The sequence below is a fragment of the Manis javanica genome, chromosome 11 (genome assembly GCF_040802235.1).
Source record: "Manis javanica isolate MJ-LG chromosome 11, MJ_LKY, whole genome shotgun sequence".
Lineage (NCBI taxonomy): Eukaryota > Metazoa > Chordata > Mammalia > Pholidota > Manidae > Manis > Manis javanica.
In genome coordinates, this window is record NC_133166.1 from 9,374,742 (window position 1) to 9,383,861 (window position 9,120).

Sequence of the window (9,120 nt, forward strand, 5' to 3'; positions counted from 1 at the left end):
AGTGTGGACTCTTACAAGCCACCTCCTTGGAGTGATTGCCTCACGAGGTGGACGGCTGTCTCAGGCAGGTTAAAGAACCTGAGTTTTTCTTTTTTTGAAAAAAGAAGCTTTAATTAATACATCAAAATCAACTGTACAGACAAACTGTTGGTCCAGAATTAGTTGTACCATATAGCAGAGCAAGAGGTCTGAGCTTAAGGCTTCCAAATCTACACAGATGAGTCATACCATCATTGGTTGACAGTAGTGCCAGGAGGGTGGGAATGACAAGGAGGGCAACAGTTCACAAGGCAGTTGGGCTTCAATGTCCACTCTGCATATGGGGCACTTCTTAATGGTAATCAACCATTGGTCCACACACACTTGGTGGAAAATGTGCATACACGGAAGATATCTCACGTCTTCACCTTCCTCTAAAGTACACAAACAGATGGTACATTTTCCCTCGGGGTCTTTCTTAGTCTGTTCTTCGCCATCTTGTTGGCAGTGCAGTTCCCTCTTTTGGTATTTACGCCGATATGTACATCTTTCAATTGTCTCCTGAGATGCTCCACTATGAACATTTTCTAATCTTTCTTCCAAATGTATCAGTTCCATTAAAGGAAGAGCTCTTAATAGTAGGTGACGAACTTGAGGTGGTGCATGGTAATGGGCCAAGTGGGGAGTCAATGCTCCAGCTGTATAAGTAGCTGCAGTCACTCCAGCTTCAGTTCCCATGTCCCGGGCAGATCTCTCTGGAGCCTGCCGAGGATGTGAGGACATAGTCTGAAGCACATGAATATGATGTCCATGTCCACAGTATGGGTGCATCCTATGTGGGTGAGGTGGGGGACACTCATGTGCCTGCATTAGATGCTGCATCCTCCCCCTTTGAGCTTTCTTTCTATGCATCACTTTGTGAGGATGAAGTCTGTGTGCTGGAGGTGCAGTGGCTGGAATATGATATGAAATTGGATGGTGTGTGGGAGGAAGACACTATGGGATTGGTGCGGCTGCACTGACTAAATGAGTTAGCGGTTGGGGTACCACAGGGTGAAATGTTGCATGAGAAGATATTTGAGAATGGAAGGCATGAACAGGATGAGGAACAACATAATCCACTTGAGCTGGAGGCTGAATCAGAGATGGGGAATTTCCATGAGAGTGTGGGGAGGCAGAGGCTTGAAGATGAAGTGGTCTTGTCAAAGAAACATAAGGATGTGGCCTATTAACTCCACCTGATGAGAGTGAGGGTTCTGGTGGGTGCTGTGCATGAGGTTGCGCAACCTTGCTTGATCCATAACCATCCATCGAAAAGGCACATGAATATGATGTCCATGTCTGCAGTATGGGTGCATCCTATCTGGGTGAGATGGGGGTCCCTCATGTGCCCGCATCTGCGTCATCCTCCTTCTTTGAACTTCCATCTTCTGCATCACTTTATGAGTGTGTAATAGATGGACAAATCAGAGAGCTCATCAAACCATCTGAAATGAAGCAGTCCATCACAGGGCACAAGAGGAGACATAGTTCCCAGCCCAGTGTGTGCAGGTGGTGGACCTGGAACACTGGCCTCAAACTTTAAGGCCAGAGCACAACTCAAACACCTGCCAGAACAGGCTCTGCAGAAGTGCTGCCACTGGGAACAAGTCCTCAGTAGATGCCAAAAATAAAATAGCAAGAAGACAGGTATACAACTCTGGGGTCTTTCATCAAATTCAGACAGTCCTGGCATGGCCCCGTTTCTGTGCTGCATGTCAATCCCCTGGGGAGAGCAGTCCATCCAGTGTGGACTCTTACAAGCCGCCTCCTTGGAGTGATTGCCTCACGAGGCAGACGGCTGTCTCAGGCAGTTTAAAGAATGTGAGAATTATTTGTTTTTTTTCTAGAAAAAAGAAGCTTTAATGAATATATCAGAATCAACTGTACACACAAACTGTTGGTCCAGAATTAGTTGTACCATATAGCAGAGCAAGAGGTCTGAGCTTAAGGCTTCCAAATCTACACAGACGAGTCATGCCATCTTTGATTGACTGCAGTGCCAGGAGGGTGGAAATTACAGGGAGGGCAACACTTCTGAAACAAGGTGTCAAGTTTCACATGGCAGCTGGGCTTCAGTGTCCACTCTGCATATGGGGCACTTCTTACTGGTAATCAACCATTGGTCCACACACACTTGGTGGAAAATGTGCATACAAGGAAGATACCTCACATCTTCACCTTCCTTAAAATACACAGACAGATGGTACATTTTTCCTCGGGGTCTTTCTTAGTCTGTTCTTCGCCATCTTGTTGGCAGTGCAGTTCCCTCTTTTGGTATTTACGCCGATATGTACATCTTTCAATTGTCTCCTGAGATGCTCCACTATGGACATTTTCTAATCTTTCTTCCAAATGTATCAGTTCCATTAAAGGAAGAGCTCGTAATAGTAAGTAACGAACTTGAGGTGGTGCATGGTAATGGGCCAAGTGGGGAGTCAATGCTCCAGCTGTATAAGTAGCTGCAGTCACTCCAGCTTCAGGTCACGGGCAGATCTCTCTGGAGCCTGCCTAGGCTGTGAGGACATAGTCTGAGGCACAGGAATATGATGTCCAAGTACGCAGTATGGGTGCATCCTATGTCAGTGAGTTGGGGGGACACTCATGTGCCTGCGTTGGATGCTGCATCCTCCTCCTCCTTTGAACTTCCAGTCTCCTCATTACTTTGTGAGGATGAACTGTCTGTGCTGGAGGTGCAGTGGCTGGAATATGTTGTGAAATTGGGTGGTGTGTGGGAGGAAGAAACTGCGGGATTGGTGGGGCTGCACTGGCTAAATGAGTAGGTAGGGGGTGGGGATGCCACAGGGTGAAATGTTGCATGAGATGGTATTTGAGAATGGAAGGCATGAACAGGATGATGAATAAAATAATCCAGTTGGGGTTGAGACTGAATCTGAGTAGGGGGATTTCTATGAGAGTGTGGGCAGGCAGAAGCTTGGTGATGCAGTGGTCTTGTCAAAGAAGCATAAGGATGTGGCCTATAATCTCAACCTGATGAGAGTGAGGCCTGTGGTGGACGCTGGGGCTGAGACTGCACAACCTTGCTTGATCCATAACCGTCCATCGATAAGGCACATGAATATGATGTCCATGTCTGCAGTATGGGTGCATCCTATGTGAGTGAGCTAGCGGTCCCTCATGTGCCTGCGTTGGATGCTGCGTCATCCTCCTTCTTTGAACTTCTGTCCTCCTCATCACTTCGTGAGTGTGTAATAGATGGACATATCAGAGAGCTCATCAAACCATCTGAAATGAAGCATTCCATCACAGGGCACAAGAGGAGACATAGTTCCCAGCCCAGTGTGTGCAGGTGGTGGACCTGGAACACTGGCCTCAAACTTTAAGGCCAGAGCACAATTCAAACACCTGCCAGAACAGGCTCTGTGGAAGTGCTGCCACTGGGAACAAGTCCTCAGTAGATGTCAAAAATAAAATAGCAAGAAGACAGGTATACAACTCTGGGGTCTTTCATCAAATTCAGACAGTCCTGGCATGGCCCCGTTTCTGTGCTGCATGTCAATCCCCTGGGGAGAGCAGTCCATCCAGTGTGGACTCTTACAAGCCGCCTCCTTGGAGTGATTGCCTCACGAGGCAGACGGCTGTCTCAGGCAGTTTAAAGAATGTGAGAATTATTTGTTTTTTTTCTAGAAAAAAGAAGCTTTAATGAATATATCAGAATCAACTGTACACACAAACTGTTGGTCCAGAATTAGTTGTACCATATAGCAGAGCAAGAGGTCTGAGCTTAAGGCTTCCAAATCTACACAGACGAGTCATACCATCATTGGTTGACGACAGTGCCAGGAGGGTGGGAATGACAGGGAGGGCAACACTTCTGAAACAAGGTGTCAACTTTCATGTGGCAGCTGGGCTTCAGTGTCCACTCTGCATATGGGGCACTTCTTACTGGTAATCAACCGTTGATCAATACACACTTGGTGGAAAGTGTGCATACAAGGAAGATACCTCACATCTTCACCTTCCTCTAAAGTACACAAACAGATGGTACATTTTTCCTCGGGGTCTTTCTTAGTCTGTTCTTCGCCATCTTGTTGGCAGTGCAGTTCCCTCTTTTGGTATTTACGCCGATATGTACATCTTTCAATTGTCTCCTGAGATGCTCCACTGTGGACATTTTCTAATCTTTCTTCCAAATGTATCAGTTCCATTAAAGGAAGAGCTCTTAATAGTAGGTGACGAACTTGAGGTGGTGCATGGTAATGGGCCAAGTGGGGAGTCAATGCTCCAGCTGTATAAGTAGCTGCAGTCACTCCAGCTTCAGTTCTCAGGTCCCGGGCAGATCTCTCTGGAGCCTGCTTAGGCTGTGAGGACATAGTCTGAGGCACAGGAATATGATGTCCAAGTACGCAGTATGGGTGCATCCTATGTCAGTGAGTTGGGGGGACACTCATGTGCCTGCGTTGGATGCTGCATCCTCCTCCTTCTTTGAACTTCCAGTCTCCTCATTACTTCGTGAGGATGAACTGTCTGTGCTGGAGGTGCAGTGGCTGGAATATGTTGTGAAATTGGGTGGCGTGTGGGAGAAAGACACTGTGGGATTGGTGTGGCTGCACTGCTTGTTCGGTGTGGCTGTACTGTCTAAATGAATAGGCAGTGGCAGTGCCACGTGGTGAGATCTTGCATGAGAAGATATTTGAGAATGGAAGGCATGAACAGGATGAGAAATAACATAATCCAGTTGAGGTTAAGATTCAGTCTTAGTAGGGGGATTTCCATGAGAGTGTGGGCAGGCAGAAGCTTGAAGATGAAGTGATCTTGTCAGAGAAGCATAAGGATGTGGCCTATAATCTCGACCTGATGAGAGTAAGGCTTGTGGTGGGCACTGGGGCTGAGATGTGCGACCCTGCGTGATCCACAACCAACTATCGATAAGGGCTGACTTCGAGCAGCAGCAGTCTGATAGCCAAAGACTGTGGCTCCCAAAGGAAAAACACAGCAGCAGGTGTCAAATGTAGATGCTCCATGGAAACACTTCCATGACTTCCAATGCCACTGTTGCTCAGGTCTACTGGTAATGCCTGCTGGTTGTGGTAGCTTGTACCAGGACTGCTGTTTGCTCCCCAAGGTGGCTGTGCCTGCAGAGGCCTTTCCACAGGGTGGGAAGGGTCACTCTATGGGGCAGAAGTGAGAGCAGCAGGTGCAGGAGTGTGACGTGGGTGGGTATGATGGTGGAAATGGTGGCCCTGCTGCAGAGAGCAGTGTGTGTGCCGGTGTCCTAATGCATGGTGGTTCTGTGCTGACCCTCCGCAGGGTGAGTGCTGGGGGTGGGAGGAAGGGGACCTTGGAATTGCCAGAGGGTCCGTTTCTGTTACAGCACTAGATGCAGATCTCTTCGAGTCATCTTCTTCACCAAGAGTGAGGTCCACAACTTCTCCTGCATTCTGCCTCAAAGGCTGCATCACAGTAGAAATCATGCTGCGGGTGCTTGGCTCCTGTGACCGATTTGTATAGCGGCTTGAACTTTGGCTCCAGGGAGATCTGGAGTGTCCAAGGGTTGAAGAAGACTGATCTCTTTTTCCAACTGTCACAGTCTCCACTTCACTGTCAGTCAAGGTCACATCAATTTCTGCATAGTCTGTGACCTGGTGAGTGGAGGAAGCTTCTAAAACCACATCTTCCTTGATTTCATCCATTTGTCCTGAAGGAAGAGGTGAATTGTTTTGGTGGTTTTCAGTGGCAGAAACAAACACATCTTCCTCTCCTGCTGGTGATCGGCAGGGAGAGGATTCTCTCCTGAGCTCACTCTCACTGGAACTACTGTAACTCAGGAGCGGTGCATATTTTCTTCAAGCTGGCACTTCTCGTTTCTTCTTTTGCATTAATATCCCCTTTTTTTGTTTCTGTGTCCTCTGTGAGGAATTCTTTTTTACAAACCTCTTTCTGCATGGAAGTTTCCTTAATGAACTGCCATGAAAACAGGTTCTTTCCATTAACAGTTCTGAGACTGATCCGGTCTCAGTGCGAGGCCACTTTTGGGATCATGCACTATGAGTTCTACTTTGAGCATTCAGTATTCCCTGGGAATGTCTTACAGTGACTTCTTTATCCTCATCCAAAGTTGCAGTATCAGAATCCCCAAAGAGGACCAGATGAAAGAGAAGAAAGATCTTCTCTGAGAGAGGAATCATTATCTTCGTCATTTGGTGTTTCTAGGCGTTGCCTCAATCCTGATACTCCCTGGTTCTCTTTAACACAATTTTGCATCTATGAAGGGCCAGCCTGCTGGCTTTTGCATTTTTTCCTCACAGCAACACGTTTTTCCTGCTCTTGTTGGTTACTATTTATGCCCTTCTCTTGTTTCTGAGAATCATCACACCACTTTCCTATTAATCCTTTCAACTCCTGCAGGAATCCTTCTGGCCACCCCCATGGGCCTGGATGCATGAGAGTCCCTTTCAGGCTCTCCTGTGTCTTTGGGCGTAGGAGGAATCTCCCTCTTCACATCCACTGTTAAGGTATAGGGTTTGTTATATTCAGGAGTCCATTGAGATGTGGGAAGCCTTAAGGAAGGCCTCCACAATCTTTCGTTCTTGATCCTTCTTCAAGTAATCAGTTTGCCAACTTTTAAAACTTCACATTTCCAAACTACTCTCAGACATTAGTTATTGAAATGTCCAGTTTCCAAAACTGAACTTCAACTGAACTGGCCTCCAGGTTTCCTTGGAGATTAGAACTCAGTGAATTGAGAGTTCTCTTTTCTTAAAGAGATAGAAGCCAACTTAAAGATGATTAACATTTTTATATATGTAAAGATATCTGCTTTCACATGCCAAATATCCTATTAAAATTTAACAATCTGTAAGAGCTGCATGTAGAATACTGCTAAATAAGAACTGAAATCTTTACAGGAGTACACTGAACATTTTGAACTAACTTTTTGTCAATATGTAAAATGACTTGATCTCTTTACTAATGAATAAATCTGATCCTAAAGATGGTATCAGGAGAAATGAAAATAAAAAATAAAAATTATGGTTACACACGACTCTTTCAAGGGAATAACCTCAAAGCAGTAGCGAGTACATCCTAGTGAGGAGCAGGCAATATTGGAAATAGGGTGTTACCAAATTACAGTGTGCTAAAATAGGATGCAAATTTTTGACTGATATGGTATATGTCCAATTGCTCAAATATTTAAAGAATAAATACTTTGTAAGCTGGATCTGTGGACAGAGATATAAATAAAATACAGGTAAGGTCCTATCCTTCAAGAAGCTCATTATTAGTGAAAGGACAGAGCTCCCAGCTCACACCAGGAGCGGACAAGAGAGTCCCAAGAATTATTTTTTAACAAATCCTCTTGTAATGGTTGACATCTCAGCACTCATTCTTATTCATTCTGGAAGCTGGCACCCATAGCTTAAGAGACCAGTAATGAAATTGACAATCTGCTCCAGTGGAACTCATGCCGGCATTATTAACTTTAACCAAATTGACCTCAACTAGATCACTGTCAGGGATGATGTGGTAACAATAGATTTTTCTGGCTCCAAGAGAATTATCAGTTTACTTATTTCCATTGTTCCACAGTCTTTTTTCCCTTTTGCTTGAAGGTTTATGGCAGCATTTCTTTCTTCTTGCTTTCTCATTTCAATTTGTAAATAGTATGCTCTTCAGCACAATATTTAGGGAGGAAAGGCAATGTGACTTAGTGGCTTCAAAAGCAACTTCTCCAAGCCATGGATTTGGCAGCTGTAGATGTTTAAATGGGCATTGAGAAGGAAGGGCACATTCTCTGAACAGGATGCACTTAGACTGTGTGTGGCCCCCCACCCCTGCCCAATCCAAATGATGAAGCTTTAACTCCCAATGTGACCATATTTGGAGATGGGCCCTTTAAAGAGGTCATTAAGGCTAAATGAGACCATAAGGGTGGGCCCTGCTCCAGCAGGACTGGTGTCCTTATAAGAGGATGAGACACCAGGGATGTGCACATGCAGAGGAAAGGCCATGTGAGGGCACAATGAGAAGACGGCCATCTGCAGGCCACGGGGAGAGGCCTCAGGAGATACCAGATCTGCCAGGACCTTATCTGGAACTTCCAGGCTCCAGAACTGTGAGAAAATTAATTTCTGTTTTAGAGCCACCAGTCTGTGGTATTTTGTTATGACAGCCGGGGTTGACTAATAGGCCCACTACCCAGGCCCCTTTGAGGAGCGCTGTGCTGTGGTGCTTCCAAACAGGCATGTCTACAATCAGCATCAGGTTGAATCAAGGCACCAAGATGCATACCCCAGGCAGGACATCCTGTTCCCCACACCTAAAATGTGCACCTTCCACTCCTCCTGTGCTCACCTCCATCAGGAGCCACAGCAGAAATGCAGGCATTTGGGGGAAGGATGGAGCATGGAATTCTGGAATGGCAGGCCCTGGGCCTGACCCTGCTAGCAGCATGACCTCGGGCACTATGACCTTGGGCAGAGAAGTTCCACAGACGTCGGTATTATTATCGGGACAACAGGAAGAACAACCCTTGTCTCTTCCAGTCATTATGATGATCCAATGGAATAATATTATGAAAGTATTTTGTACAATGTAAAGTTCAAAACAAACAGATGACCTAACAGCTAACAGCGGGCATAGCGAGGTTCTGATAGAAGCTTATAAAAGTCACTGTTTGTATTTATTTCCTCAAATAATTCAGCAATTTATATTTTAAATTGGTGACTATGTGGTGGGGGGCAAATCAGCTCTCTACTTGCTAGAAATTATATTTACTTTAACAAAACCAGTAAGACAGTGGTTCTGTGCCAATGGGATGTACAAATGAAAGATTGATTCCTGAAGATGTCAGAGTCAACTAGGGCAAATTATAAATAATTCAAGGTATGAGGAAAAGCCAGGGAAGTTAGTTCCCTGCAACAGGGCTCTGGACTCAAGAAGGGCAGGGCTGTCCTTCCCTCTCTTACAGACTAAGCATTGTGGATGGGATGTTTCCTCCTTCCAAGGCTCAGAGTGTGTTGGAGATGAAATGAAATGAAGTATGTGTACGTGAACTACTGTAGTGCTTTTTGTGTAAGAAATGTGAGTCATTATTTCTTGTCCTGGCTCTACCGATAATTCCCTGTGTGACCTTGAACT

At 45.7% G+C, this 9,120-nt stretch overlaps 1 pseudogene; it reads right to left on the reverse strand.

Moving 5' to 3' along the window:
* Window positions 1–222: 222 nt before the first annotated feature.
* Window positions 223–8,529, reverse strand: LOC108389524 (E3 ubiquitin-protein ligase Arkadia-like; annotated as a pseudogene).
* Between the last annotated feature and the right edge of the window lie 591 nt (window positions 8,530–9,120).